This window comes from Chiloscyllium punctatum, chromosome 42, assembly GCF_047496795.1.
Source record: "Chiloscyllium punctatum isolate Juve2018m chromosome 42, sChiPun1.3, whole genome shotgun sequence".
NCBI lineage: Eukaryota > Metazoa > Chordata > Chondrichthyes > Orectolobiformes > Hemiscylliidae > Chiloscyllium > Chiloscyllium punctatum.
Window position 1 is genome coordinate 23,206,927 of NC_092780.1, and position 16,506 is coordinate 23,223,432.

The 16,506-nt window shown below is 42.1% G+C and overlaps 1 pseudogene; it reads right to left on the reverse strand.

Moving 5' to 3' along the window:
• Positions 1 to 16,506, reverse strand: part of LOC140465529 (beta-1,4 N-acetylgalactosaminyltransferase 2-like) — a 63,416-nt pseudogene that overhangs the window by 41,512 nt on the left and 5,398 nt on the right.

The window sequence follows — 16,506 nt, forward strand, 5'->3', positions numbered from 1 at the left end:
TGTTTGCGTTGTTGCAAATCCCGAGCTCTGGCATCCTCAAAGACGGAGAATGCATTTGCTGAATTATATTTGCAGATACGTTCTATTTTGCTCAAAAAACACACAATCTGCAGGCAGTCCCTGCAGGCAATCACTCCCTGTAACGTTTTCTAATTTCTTACTTTGGAAATAGAACCAGTCTTACTCAAGACTGGGATGCAGACAGAACTCTAACCTCACACCTTTAATGCATTTTCTGAACTGAGATGTCACCTTTTTTTTATAAAACCTTCAGTTATGTCAAGAATGCAACTTAAAATAAATTCTGGGATTTACATATTAATGAACCAAAACCTCCAACCCATTCAAAAAGCTGAAAGACTTAACAGCAATCTAGTTTTGTTCAATACGCCATTTCAGTTGCATGACACTGAAATCTTTTGCTATAAATTCTTATGTGTCTTATAATCCTGTTCCACAGCTACCTGATGAATGAGCAGTGCTCTGAAAGCTCGTGTAGCAGGGTAGTAGGGATAATCCAGGTAATTATAGACCGGTGAGCCTGGCGTCAGTGGTAGGGAAGCTGCTGGAGCAGGTACTGAGGGGTAGGATCTATTCCCATTTGGAAGAAAATGGGTTTATCAGTGATAGACAACATGGTTTTGAGCAGGGAAAGCTATGTCTTACCAACTTAATCAAATTCTTTGAGGAAGTGACAAAGTTGATCGATGAGGGAAGGTCTGTAGATGTCATATACATGGACCGTAGTAAGGCATTTGATGAAGTTCCCCATAGGAGGCTGATGGAGAAAGTGAAGTCGCATGGGGTCCAGTGGATGGACTAGCTGGATGGGTAAAGAATTGGCTGGGCAACAGGAGACAGAGAGTAGTGGTGGAAGGGAGTTTCTCAAAATGGAAAACTGTGACAATGGTGTTCCACAGGGATCCGTGTTGGGACCACAGGTATACATAACTGATCTGGAGGAAGGTATAGGTGGTCTGATTAGCATTTTTGCAGATAACACTAATGTTGGTGGAGTAGCAGATCGTGAATGGGACTGTCAGCAAATACAACAGACTAGAGATAGATTGGTGAGTGGGGCAGAGAAATAGCAGATGGAGTTCAATCTGGGCAAATGCAAGGTGATGCATTTTTGAAGAACCAATTCAAGGGTGAACCACACAGTAAATGGAAAGGTCATGGGGAAAATTTATGTAGAGAGAGAGAGTTGGGTGTGCAGGACCATTGTTCCCTGGAGGTTACAAGGCAGGTCGATAGAGTGGCCAAGAAGGCATACAGCATGCTTTCCTTCATTGGACGGGGTATTAGGTGCAAGAGTTGGCAGGTCATGCTACAGTTGTATAAGACTTTGGTTTGGCCACATTTAGAATACTGCATACAGTTCTGGTCTCCACATTACCAAAAGGATGTGGATGCTCTGTAGAGGATGCAGAGGAGGTTCATTAGGATGTTGCCTGGTATGGAGGGTGCTAGCTATGAAGAGTGGTTGACTAGATTAGGATTGTTTTCATTAGAAAGATGAAGGTTGAGGGGACACCTGATTGAGGTCTAAAAAATCATGAGAGGTATAGACAGGGTGGATAGCAAGAAGCTTTTTCCCAGAGTTGGGTCTCAATTACTAGGAGTCACGTGTTCAAAGTGAGAGGGAATAAATTTAAGGGAGACATGTGTGGAAGGTTCTTTACTCAAGGGTGGTGGGTGCCTGGAACACATTGCCAGAGGAGGTGGTAAAGGCAGGCAAGACAGCATTATTTAAGATGTATCAAGACAGATACATGAATGGACAGGGAACAGATCCTTGCAAAATAGGTGACAGGTTTAGATATTGGATCTGGATTGGCGCAGGCTTGGAGGCCGAAGGGCCCGTTCTTGTGCTGTAATTTTCGTTGTTCTTTGTTCAGGGTGAACTCTCTGTCATAATAATGGTATTATTGAAGGGCCAATATGTGGGAGTTGTGCAGTGAAAGAATATTGATGTAAACTGTAAGGAAGTAAAAACTTCCACAGCTGATGAATCACCTTCAGTATCATAATTTCAACCAAACTCATCTCCAAACTCCAAAACCTCAGACTCTGCTCCCACCTCTCCAACTGGATCCTCGACTTCCCGACCCACAGACAGCAATCAATGAGGATAGGTGATAAGACCTCCTCCACGATAACCCTCAACATTGGTGCAAAGCTGCATACTCAGTCCTATATTATACTCATTATACACTCATGACTGTTCGGCCAAATTCAGCTTTAACTTCATTTTCAAGTTTGAGTACAGGAAAAAAGATAGACAGCTTAGTGACATGGTGTAAAGACAACAATCACTCTCTCAATGTCAGCAAAATGAAGGAGATGGCCATCGACTTCAGGAAACAGTGTGGAGGACAGTCCCCTATCTGTACTCATGGTGCTGAGGTGGAGGTGGTTGACAGCTTCAAGTTCCTGGGAGTAAATATCACCAGCAATCAGTCCTGGCCCATCCAGATCAATGTTACAGTAACGACAGCACACCAACACCCTACTTCCTCAGAAGGCTAAGGAAATTCAGCATGTCCACAATAACCCCTTACCAGTTTGTAGAGGGTGTACCATTGAAATAATCCCATCTGTATACATCACAGCTTAGTATGGCACTGCTTTGCCCAAGATGACAAGAAATTACAGAAATTAGTGAATGCAGCCCAAACCATCATGCAGACCTACTTTCCCTCCATTTGCTCTATCTACACTTCCCACTGCTTCAGGAAAGCCACCAACACAATCAAAGACTCTTCCCCCTCCAGTTATACTCTCTCCCACCCTCTTCCAAGGGTAGAACAGAAAAAAAAATTGAAAACGGTACCAACAGATTCATGAGCAGCTTCTTCCCGGCAATTATCAGACTTACAAACTGACCTCTCATATGGTCGGGTTAACCATTCTCTGTACCTTCTCTGCAGCTGTTACACACTATGTTCTGCATTCTGTTATATAATGCTGATGTACTTATGTAAGTTATGTTTTGTCTGGCTAATATGCACAATACCTTTCATTGTGTCTCTATACTGTGACAATAATAAATCAGATCAAATCAACTGCTTTTTGTCATTGATGTAAATGATTTGGATGTAAATACAGGAAGTATAGAACATAGAACATTAATCGCAGTACAGGCCCTTCAGCCCCTGATGTTGTGCCACCCTGTCAAACCAATCCAAAGCCCGTCTAACCTACACTATTACATTCTTGTCCATATGCCTATTCAATGATTATTTAAATGCCCTTAAAGTGGGTGAGTCTATGACTGTTGCAGGCAGTGCATTCACCCCTCAATTTAAAGCTATGTCCCCTCGTGCTAGCCATTGCCATCTGAGGAAAAATGCTCTCCCTGTCCACCCAATCTAACCCTCTGATTATCTTATATGTCTCAATTAAGTCACCTCTCAGCCTTCTTCTCTCTAATGAAAACAACCTCAAGTCTGTCAGCCTTTCCTCACAAGATCTTCTCTCCATGCCAGGTAGCATTCTAGTAAATCTCCTCTGAACCCTTTCCAAAGCTTCCACATCCTTCCTATAACGCGATGACCAGAACTATATGCAACACTCAAAGTGCAGATGCACCAGAATTTTATACAGCTGCAGTATGACCTCAGGGTTCTGAAACGCAATCCCTCTCCCAATAAAAGCTAACACACCGTATGCCTTCTTAACAACACTATCAAGCTGTGCAGCAACTTTCAAGGACCTGGACCCTGAGATCTCTCTGCCCATCTACACTAGCACGAATCTTACCATTCACCCAGTACTCTGCATTCCTGTTACTCCTTCCAAAGTGAATCACCTCACACTTTTCTATATTAAACTCCATTTGCCATCTCTCAGTCTAGCTCTGCAGCTTATCTATGTCTCTCTGTGACCTACAACATCCTTAGTCACTATCCACAAATCTACTGACCTTAATGACATCTGCAAATTTATTAACCCATCCTTCTATGCCCTAATCCTGGTCATTTAAAACAATGACAAACAGCAGTGGACCCAAAACCGATTCTCTGTCTTCTTTCAGCTGGCCAAATTCTTGTTCAAGCTGCTAAATCATCCTCAATTCCATGCCTCCGTATTTATGGTTAATTAGTTTGCAGATGACACCAAAATCTGCAGTGTAGCGGACAGCAAAGAGAGTTACCTTAGAGTACATCAGGACCTGGTTCAGATGGGCTGATGGGTCAAGGAGTGACAGATGGAATTTAATTTAGGTAAATGTGGGGTGCTGCATTTTGATAGGGCAAACTAATGCAGAGCTTATGCACTTAATGTTAAGGTCCTGGGAGTGTTGCCAAACAAAAGACCTTGAAGTGCAGGTTCATAGTTCCTTGAAACTGGAGTCTCAGCTGGATAGAGTATTGAACAGGATAGCTGAAAATGTGTTGCTGGAAAAGCGCAGGAGGTCAGGCAGCATCTAAGGAGCAGGAGAATCGACGTTTCGGGCATGAGCCCTTCTTCAGGAATGAGGAAAGTCATCCCTTTCCTCATTCCTGAAGAAGGGCTCATGCCCGAAATGTCGATTCTCCTGCTCCTTAGATGCTGCCTGACCTGCTGCGTTTTTCCAGCAACACATTTTCAGCTCGGATCTCCAGCATCTGTAGTCCTCACTTTCTCCTCAAAGATTTTAACCTACTGCGAATCCTCTTGCAAGGATGCCTTCCTTGAAGAAGCTCTCTTCCTCCCTCTACAAGGATTTCAGTGAGTCCCTATCTCACTGCACACCCCAGGTCATCTCCTCTGCACAGAAGCTCTTCAGCCACGTTCTCAAACTTTCCTCATTCCTGAAGAAGGGCTCATGCCCGAAACGTTGATTCTCCTGTTCCTTAGATGCTGCCTGACCCGCTGCGCTTTTCCAGCAACACATTTTCGGCTCTGATCTCCAGCATCTGCAGTCCTCACTTTCTCCTATTGAAGAGGATATTTGATATACTTTCATATATTGGTCAATGTATTGAGTATAGGGTTTGGGAGGTCATGTTGCAGCTGTATGGGACATTGGATTGGCCACTTTTGAAGTACTGCATTCAATTTTAGTCTCCCTGCTACAGGAAAGATATTGTGAAACTTGAAAAGGTTAAGAAAAAATTTACGAGGCTGTTGCCAGGGTTGGAGGGTTTCAGCAATAGTGAGAGGCTGAATAGTTTGGGGCTATTTTCACTGGAGCATCGGAGGCTAAGTGGTGACTACATAGAGGTTTAGAAAATCACGAAGGGCATGTATAGGGTACATAACCAAGGTCATGTTCCCAGGGTAGGAGAATTTAAAACCAGAGGAGAAAGTGAGGACTGCAGATGCTGGAGATCAGAGCTGAAAAATGTGTTGCTGGAAAAGCGCAGCAGGTCAGGCAGCATCAAAGGAGCAGGAGAATCGCGTTTCGGGCATAAACCCAGAAAGAAGGGCTTATGCCTGAAACGTGGATTCTCCTGCTCCTTTGATGCTGCCTGACCTGCTGCGCTTTTCCAGCAACACATTTCTAAAACCAGAGGGCATAGGTTTAAGGTGAGAGGGGAAAGATTCAAAAAGGACCAGAGGGGCAACTTCTTCATGCAGAGGGTGGTGCATACATGGAATAAGCTGCCAGAGGAGGGAGGGGAGGCTGGTACAATTACAGCATTTAAAAGGCATATGGGTGAGTTGAGAGGGATATGGGTCAAATACTGGCAAATGGGACTAGATGAATTTAGGAAATCTAGTTCATTTGTTCAGGTTGGGTCTGAAGGGTCTGTTTTCGTGCTATACATCTCTATGATTCTAAATCACACCTTTGTCAAGGAGAAACCTTTTGAGGGTGGAATGCAGCTGTAACTCTGGTCATTCTTCATCATTGGCAGTGATGGTGTGTGGAGGAGGCTTGGGATTAAAGCGATCTGGAAGGTTAGACCTTGGCCTGTCACTATCTGGATGCTCCCTTTCTCTGGCCCTGTTTTGGCCACTGTCGGGTCAATGTGCTGACTGGAAATTTTCAGTCAGTTCAGGAGAGGAGATTTAATTGGTTCACTTCCATTCTAGACACAGCCTGTGACGGTGCTGAGAATGGACAGGGCAGCTGGTGGAAGGATGCTTTGTGCCCATTCTCCATGGATCCCACCCCAATTTGTCACAAATGCCTGACCATGTGCATGGTACATTTTGACTGCCTAAGGTTGTTACTGAAACATGAAAACAAACAAATCAGAATAAAACTTAATGATCATCCACCCTGCTGGTGTCAGAGACAGAGGAACAGCACAACTTAATGGCTCACTTACCTGGATGAGCTACCCTGGCCAATCGAGGGTCAAATCCAACACTCAATATCTTTGATGTCCTGGCCAGAAAGAAATTGACTACCCCACTGGTTATCACACAGTTTGGAAACCCATCCAAGGGATGAAAGCCCCCACCCTTTGAGAACAAGCATTCTCCGTCATCAGGATTTCCATATTCATACCACAGCCTAAAGTGGAAACGATTACCGTTTACTGAGCCACCAACCTGTAAAGATTATATTACATCCAATTAGAGAAATGGAATATAGTTTCTTTTCACAATGATTTTTCATTCTATTATTACAAGAACTCCTTGTCAGTGCTTCCTCAGTGTTTCCTGCTGTAAGCCCACTTCAAGGCTATATAATTGTTGTGAGTCTTTGAGCAATCCTCTTGCTGAGAACTGGAAAACCATGGAAGAGGGAGACAATCCATTACTTCATGAGGGTCCAGGACACCAAATGTTCAGCTCATGACCCCACTTGGCATCCTGATACTTACTTTAGGAAGCTGGCGTCAATATTTGCATCACGTGATCACATTCAAAGAACCAAATATGTGTAAAATATCCTTCCTTCCTCCCTTACGAGAGTTGTAGAATACCTACAGTGTGGAAGTAGGCCATTCAACTCATTGAGTCCACACTAACCCACTTAAGAGCATCCCAACCAGAATCACCCCCTACCTCGAATTTCCCATGGCTCATCCACTTTAACATCCATGCTATGTGTAATATAGCATGGCCAATCCACTCAACCTGCACATCCAAACTGTGCAGGAGGAAACCAGATCACCCTGAGCAGACCCATGCAGATATAGGGAGAATTTGCACACTCCACATAGACAATCGCCTGAAACTGGAATTGAACTCAGGTCTCTGGCGCTGTGAGGCAGCAGTGCTAATCAGTGAGCCACCATGCCTCCCTTCCTTGCTGACTTGGCCTCTTCTTTCTTATCCTTACTTCCTCCATTCCTTCATTCTTACTTTCCTATATCCTTCCCTTCTCTCCCGTCCTTTCTCAGACTTTTACACCAGAAGACATAGGAGCAGAATGGACCATTCAGCCCATCAGGTCTGCCTTATCATTTGATGAGATCATGGTTGATCTGATAATCCTCAATGCCATTTTCCTGCCTTATCGCCATAACACTTGATTCCTTTTCTGATTAAAATTTAGTACATCGGTTTTGAATATAATTTATGGTCCAGCCTTGACAGCCCTCTGAGGCAAAGAATTTAATAGATTCACTGCGTTTTGAAAAAAATCCTTTTTATCATTGGACTTAATGGATGACCCTTTACTCTGAAATTACACCTCCTGGTCCCAGACTCTCCCACAAGAGGAAGAAATGTCGTTCCATTTACCCTGTTAACCCTCCTAAGAATACTATGTTTTAATAAGATTATCTCTCATTCTCCTAAACTCTGATGTGTGCCAGCACAATCTACTTAACCTTGCTCCATAAGACCTTCCCTCCAGGCCTGGAATCAACCGAGTGAACTTTCTCTGGATTGCCCCCAATGACACTTCATCTTTCCTTCTATAAAGGGACCAAATCCATTCACGGTATTCCAGGTGTGGTCTGGTTGGTGTCTTGTATATTTTTACTAAGACCTCCCTATTTTTATAATCCCTTCCTTTTGAATTAAAAAGGCAACATTCCATTTGCCCTCTCGATTACTTATTGAATTTTATTGTCAGCTATTTGTGACTCATGCATGAAGATTCCCAAATCCTTCTGTGGTGCAGCTTTCTGCAGTCTTTTCCCAAATAACACTCAACTCTTGTAATCTTCCTTCCAAAGTGCTTTAGCTCACATTTCCCTCATTATATTCCATCTGACAAGTTGCCCCCACCCGCTCCATCTGTCTGTAATCACTATAAACTTCTTGTGTTATGCTCTTTAGTTGACTTCACCTCTACTTTTGTGTCATCTGCAAATTTGGTCACAGTACATCCATTTCCATTATCCTAGTTATTAATATATATTCTTAAAATATATTCTGAATTATTGTGGCCCTAGTACTGATTCCTGTAGCACTCCACTAGTTATAGGTTACCATCCTGAAAGTGCCCCCTTTATCCCAACTCTGTCTTCTCTCTACCAGCAAAACCTTTATCCATGTTAATACACTACTGCCAACACCATGGGCACTTACCTAATGATGTCATCTGCGTGTTACCTTCTCAGATGCCATTTGGAAATCTAAATATATTACATTTACTGGTTCCCCATTATCAATGCTGCTTGTTACTTTCTCAAAGAATTGGAATGAATTTGTCGGGGATGATTTCCCTTCCATGAAGTCATGCTGATCCTGTTTGGTTATATTATGTATTTGTAAATGCTCTGCTGTTATACCCTTTGCAATACACTCTAACACTTTCTGAATGGCAGATATTTCTTTGATCCTTTCACCCTCCTTTTCTTATTTCCAACATCTCTGCATCTCTCCCTCACTTTCTTCCTTCCTTTCTCCCTCCCTCTGTTAACCATTATGAGTTAAGAGCTTGGAAAGATGGGTTTCTTAAATGTCCTCCAATTCTCTAACTGCAAGGTGGGAGTTATTTTTCTCGTTGAAAGACAGGCTACCTGCTGTCAAACTTACTTGTGTGTATAGATATGAACAAAACATCAATCACAATATTTTATATGCAAATTAAAATTCATTTCTTGAAACATAAAAATGAAATGTCATCAGGTTGAAGTATTTGTGAAACATTGTTCCACTTTCTATCCAGTTCCATTCTTACCACACCCAAGTTTGTGTTTGCTAATACTTCCACCAGCTTTTCCACTTTTGTCTGTTTTGTGAATAAAAGATCTTCATCCACCCAAAGAAGGTATTCAGTTGTGACCTGAGAAGTTGCCAAGTTTCTTCCAGCAAAACATCCCTGTGCAGAATAAAATGGCAAGAGTTTCAGGTTCAATAAATGAGGAGAAATTGTTTCTTTGAAATTGGGTTAGCCACAATTATGTTACAAGAAGTATCTAGCTTAAAGTGTTATGAACAATAGACATGGAGTTCATTTATTTTTCAACATTTACTTCCACCACATCCCCTCCTACTTTTTCAATTCACCTAAATGACTTATAAATTGTCCAGTGTTGGAAGGATCCTGTATAAAATTTGAATGGCATACCAGTGGACAGCGACCAAGAGTTGCAGTCTTTTGGAGAATTGTACAGTTTTACAATGAGGGAACTATCTCCGAGAAATCCCAGAGAAAAGACACAATTAGCCAATACCTGCAGAACTAGCCTAAAAATTAGCTTACAAGTGCTAGGGTTACCAGTGGACATATGGTCCCACTGGTTTCATTATAGATGGACATAAGGGTGTTGGTGACACCCAATTACGATGTAGTGTAGGGCTCAATATCTGCTGTGTGATTGGCTGCCTCTACAATATGCAAGGGCTGGGGGATATTGAGTGAACCCTACATGTTACAGTCAGCCACAAGTTATTAAAGAATTTTTGACCCTTTAAGGGGAAATGGCACTAAACAACAATGTTATGCTTTAAAACATGGAAAAGTGAAGACAGATGCAGAAGGTATGTCTGGTGCTTGAGGTATTGATTGCATCTGTGGTCAATAGGAGGCATGCCATTGTGTCCTGGGTAAAGGATGCCTTCAAGACCCACCCTCAGAAAGGGCAAGTGAGACATTGGCAGATGTCAGTTGTTGCCATTTAATGTTGAGGACCAAGGAGCAGTGTCAGAAGAACCTTAATGAACTCATGTGGGTGCTCAATGTCAGTGAATGTATCTTTTTGGACCATCTCTTTCCCACTACATCACTGACAAAGCACCAATCAAATCATCAAGTCCCTAATACTTAGCCAGCAGAATTCCCCATTAGTCAGAACTCATGACATAATTACAAGCACTCCAACTCACACTCCTCCTGATGTTCCCACTGTGCACCCACCAATGATTGCCTCCAGCTATATAACAATGGCAGGCTAACCTCACAAACACAGTGGTGCACAACATCTGACATTTTGCCTTTCTTATGGCAGGATATTGCAGCAGACCAGAGAATGGTGGAGAGCTGAAATGGTTTGAAGTAAGTACACCTGCATTTCCTGACAGATAGGCCTTGTTGTTATTTTCTTCAATTCCCTGAAAGATGTCCCTCGCCAACAACACTAAGCTGTGACATCTGCTGGAGCAGGACTTGCACTCAAAAGGACTGAGTGGCAATTCCATCCCAGTAGCTCTAGTCTGGTAAGTATTATTCACACTCTGTACCTAATATTAATAAAATTAGGACCAAGAGCATGGGTGAGATATCACAGAATCAAATTAAAGACAACCAGTTTTGGATTCCAGGGAGGAAGAGAGACAAGAGATGCAACTGGTATTGTACAATTATTGAGGGGATGTAGCTTAGGGTTACACAGGAATTATATATTTTTCTTGTAGATTTTTAAAAAAACATTTGATTGGGTTAATTGGATTAAGCTCTTGACAGTGCTGAAAAATAACAGAGTACACCAGGGCAATAGACAACTCAAAAAAAAAGCTGTACAGGAATAAACAGGAACAGTGAGAGTAGAAACAACCATGTAACTTTGGAACACAAGTCTGACAAAGGATTTGCTTTACCTCTCAGCATATATCAATATAAATCCATATTTGCTGTTTGACTCGTCAATTCAAGACTGATTTACACCGAAAGCAGCTCACGTTGAGAGAATCAGACCTTGAGGCTCCATGTGATATAAGATGAAGTTTTTTCACATTTACTTACCTGAGCATCTCAAGAAAACCAGGACTCTGATGTGAATCACACCCTACTTCCTGCTCCCTTGGCATCACCTGTTGGCTGACTCAGTTGGTGAACTGACCAAGTGCTCATCTCTCCAGATCAGGTGAGCTGGAAAAGGCATTGACTTGAGATTTGCAGCTTATTGGATTCATTGTATTAAGCCTGGGACCAAAGATTGCTCAGGATCATACTGCTCTTAGTGGACAAATAGAAAATCTGGCTTGACTGAGGTTTATGAGATTGGTGTCAGAGATAAGCAACTGCAGTTATTGAGCAGAGATTGGAGACATTAGGATTGTTTTCCTTGAAGAGGAGAAGGCTAAGAGGAGATCTGAGGGAAGGTTTAAGGTGACAGTGGTAGAGGAGGTAGGGAGAAATTGTTCCTGCTCATAAAGGGATCGAGAACCAGAGGCCCGATTTCAAGTGTTTTGTGAGAGAAGAACATAGGAACATAGGGACAGGAGTGGACCATTGGATCCCTCAAACCAGTTCTGCCATTCAATGAGATCATGGTTAAATTGTGGCATAACTCTGCAGACCTACCTTGGGTCCATGTCCTTTAACACCTTTGTTTAATAAAAAAAAATATCTATTTTAGATTTAAAATTAATGACTGGTTCAGCATCCATTACTGTTTGTGTTAAAGAGTTCCAAACATCTTCTACCCTTTGTGTGTGGAAGTGTTTTTTTTAATATCTCTCCTGAATGGTCTGGCCTTAATTCTCAGATTGTAGAGCTTAGAAAAGTACAGCACAGTACAGGCTCTTTGGCCCACAATGTTGTGCCGAAGATTAATCGTCATCTAAAATTAAGTAACTTGACCTACACTCACCTCAATTCTCGGTCCATGTGCATGCCCAGCAGTCGCTTAAATGTCCCTCATAACTCTGTTTCCACCATAAGTGCTCACAACGCTCTGCGTAAAGAACCTACCCCTGATGTCTCCTCTGTACATTCTTCCTAACACCTTAAAACTATGACCCCTCCTGCCCTGAGGAAAGGTCTCTGGCTATTGACTCTATCCATGCCTCTCCTTACCTTGTACACCTTGATCAGGTCACCTCTCTTCCTCCTTCTCTCCAGACAGAAAAGTCCAAGCTCAGTCAACCTCTCCTCGTAAGACATGCCCTCCAGTCCAGGTAGCATCCTGGTAAGCCTCTTTTGCATTCTCTCCAAAACCTCCACATCTTTTCTATAATAAGGCGACCAGAACTAGACACAATATTCCAAGTGTGGACTCACCAAGGCTTTGTAGAGTGACAGCAAAATCTTGCGGCTCTTAAACTTGATCCCCCTGTTAATAAACGTCAAAACACCATATGCTTTCTTAATAACCCTATCCACTTGAGTGGCGACTTTGAGGGATCTATGCACTTGAACACCAAGATCCCGTTGTTCCTCCATACTGCCAAGAATCCAGTCTTTAATCCTATATTCAGCATTTAAGTTTGATGTTCCAAAATGCATCTCTTTTCATTTATCTAGGTTGAACACCATCTGCCATTCCTCAGCCCAGCTCTGAATGCTGTCAATGTCGTGCTGCAGTCTGCAATAGCCCTCGATACTATCAACCTCTCAACCTCCTCATCCAAGTCATTTATAAAAACTACAAAGTGCAGAGGCCCAAGAACAGGGATGGCAGGACACCACTCACCACTGACCTCCAGGCAGAATACTCGCCATCTACAACCAGTCTCTGCCTTCTGTCAGCCAACAAACTCTGAATCCAGACAGCCAAATACCCCTAAAATCCCATACCTCCTGCCTTTATGAATGAGCCTACTGTGGGGAACCTTATCAAATGCCTTGCTGAAGTCCATGTGCACCATATCCACTGCTCAACCTGAATCAATCTGTCTTGTCACCTCCTCAAAGAGCTCAATAAGATTTATGAAGCATGACCTGCCCCTCACAGAGCTATGCTGACTGCCTTTAGTCATGCTATGCTTTTCCAAATAGTCATAAATCCTATCCCTCAGAATTCTTTCCAAAATCTTGCTGACCACAGACATAAGACTGACTGGTCTATAATTGACAATGATTTCCCTTTTCCCTTTCTTGAAAAGAGGAACAACATTCGCCTCCCTCCAATCCTCCGGTACGACTCCCATGGAGACTGAGGAAGCAAAGACCTCCGCCAGCAGCTTAGCAACCTGCTTTCTCACTTCCTGGAGCAACCTACAATAACTTTGGATGGGCCCTGGGGACTTATCAAACTTAATGTTTGTCAAATTTTCCAGCACATCAACTTCCTCAGTCTCAATCTGTTCAAGCCTGTTTCCCTGCTCCTCAAAGCTCTCATTGTACTCCCTAATTCTAGAGCTCCCAACCAATGCAAATGGAGTCATAGAGTCATAGAGATGTACAGCATGGAAACAGACCCTTCGGTCCAACCTGTCCATGCCAACCAGATATCCCAACCCAATCTAGTCCCACCTGCCAGCACCCGGCCCATATCCCTCCAAACCCTTCCTATTCATATACCCATCCAAATGCCTCTTAAATGTTGCAATTGTACCAGCCTCCACCACATCCTCTGGCAGGTAATTCCATACACGTATCACCCTCTGTGTGAAAACATTGCCCCTTAGGTCTCTTTTATATCTTTCCCCTCTCATCCTAAACCTATGCCATCTAGTTCTGGACTCCCCGACCCCAGGGAAAAGACTTTGTCTATTTACCCTATGAATGCCCCTCATAATTTTGTAAACCTCTATAAGGTAACCCCTCAGCCTCCGATGCTTCAGGGAAAACAGCCCCAGCCTGTTCAGCCTCTCCCTGTAGCTCAGATCCTCCAACCCTGGCAACATCCTTGTAAATCTTTTCTGAACCCTTTCAGGTTTCACAACATCTTTCTGACAGGAAGGAGACCAGAATTGCACGCAATATTCCAACAGTGGCCTAACCAGTGTCCTGTACAGCCGCAACATGACCTCCCAACTCCTGTACTCAATACTCTGACCAAGAAAGGAAAGCATACCAAACACCTTCTTCACTATCCTATCTACCTGCGACTCTACTTTCAAGGATCTATGAACCTGCACTCCAAGGTCTCTTTGTTCAGCAACACTCCCTAGGACCTTACCATTAAGTGTATAAGTCCTGCTAAGATTTGCTTTCCCAAAATGCAGCACCTCGCATTTATCTGAATTAAACTCCATCTGCCACTTCTCAGCCCATTGGCCCATCTGGTCCAGATCCTGTTGTAATCTGAGGTGATCCTCTTCACTGTCCACTACACCTCCAATTTTGGTGTCACCTGCAAACTTACTAACTGTACCTCTTATGCTCGCATCCAAATATTTTATGTAAATGACAAAAAGTAGAGGACCCAGCCAACCTTCAGTCTTCCAGCACCTCACCTGTGACTATCGATGATACAAATATGTCAGCAAGAGGCCCAGCAATCACTTCTCTAGCTTCCCACAGAGTTCTCAGGTACACCTGATCAGGTCCTGGGGATTTATCCACCTTTAACCATTTCAAGACATCCAGCACTTCCTCCTCTGTAATCTGGACATTTTGCAAGATGTCACCATCTATTTCCCTCCAGTCTATATCTTCCATATCCTTTTCCACAATAAATACTGATGCAAAATATTCAAAATATTCAGTTAGTATCTCAAAATACTTTAGAAAATTATGAGATGAGAAGAAGATTTTAACCCAGTGATTAGTTAGAATCTATTGTGCATTGCCTGGAAGTTTGGTGTCAACTGAGACATTCAAGAGAGCACTAGTTTAGAACTTGAAAAGGAAAATGTTCAGAGCTATGGGGAAAGGCAGGAGATTGGAATTAAGGTAAAATGCTTAGAAAGCCGATACAGAAATGATAGGCCAAATGTGTTGATTCTCTGATGGGGCTTGAGCTTTAATTTGGGTACTCCTTGAAAATAACCCCACATAAACCTGAGCTGGTTATTCTGCAACTTTTTGTTAATGTTGACGTTACAGTACATGGGCAGAAAAAGCGAGAACTCAGTAATGACATCATATAATAACAAATCATTAAATTCTGTTTTCAAATCAAACTTCTGTTTCAAGTCTGTATAAATTGAATACAGAAATCTTTACTGTACTTTTGCGAATGGCATGAAGTATTGTTTGATGTGGGGTCATTCAATTTTTTCAGGAACTTCACAGTTGTCTGCAATGATTATCGTCATGTTTGGGTAAAATCTCCGAATGCTGTCTATCAAGATTCGAAGCTTATGATATTTTAAAAATGTCTTTGTTTTAATGGTTACCAAGGAATTGATGTCATTATCTGGAATAAGGAAAGATAATCCAAGTTAGTTGGAGAAACAAATTGTATTTGAAAATATTGATCAAATCTCTAATTTTTTTTTTACCCAAATTGAAACCAAGTTTACCTGGTCCAGGATCAAACAACCGTGGCATTGGGGGCTGCCTGATAATAATCGGAAATTCAGCAAATTCTGTTCTTCAAACTGAAAAGACACTTTGTGCAGAGAAAATGTAAATAAGGTTCAAAACAGTAGATTTTCTGAATTGCAGATGTATAAAATATGAACTGATTGTAACAAACTTAGCACAAGATACTTAAGGAACACAAAAAGCAGTCTATTCAAAATGATATATCTTAAACTTGAACCCATATTACAAATATCCTATTGAAATGTTAGTTATTTCATGACAGTACAGGTGGATAACATCATAACCATTTAACCTCTTGGTCTTTTCTGGGTTGTCAAATCAATGTTTTTTTTAGTCATTTTGTTTCTGTTGACCCTCCTTTTGAATTCCTTTCACAAGATTAAGGAACAGGATGATTTTAGCTTCAATTTTACATTCAAGGTTGAGTACTCATCTGCAGGGAAATATCAAGTCTCTGCTTCATGTCTCCCCCAAAGCAACATCAATGGAAGTGACGTGTTTAGCAACCACACTAAATCCTCTCAATCATTGGTATAGTGTGTGGGAATAGCAATGGACTTGGGATAGTGACTTAAACGACTTAACTGACTTGCAGTCTTCCAGTTTGAAAAGTACACTTTTACCTTCCTGATTGGTGCAGTCCTGTGTTTTGTGGATATTTCATTGACTGTGCAGACTGAAGATTGGCATACATCAGTATTCACTGATTACACTGACCTTGATGTTCAGGTATTGCAGTAAATGCTATATCTGCAGAATTATTTGTACAAATTCCTATAAGATTCTATATGAGTGGATTGGTCCAGGATGAATTCTGTGCTGAATACTACTGAGTGTGGGTTTTGTGTTTTGTTTTGAGATATAATTCTGTATTTGTGGCCTGAAAGGCAGTGGAAAATGGGCAAGGTTATAAGGAAAGGCAGGAGATTGTAATTAGGTCAAAGTGCTGAGAAAACCCATGATAGACCAAATGGATTGATTCTTTGACGAGCTTGAGCCACAGTTTGGGTGGTCCTTGAAAATAATCTGAAATAAACTGGAGCTGATTTTTGTGCAATACTTGC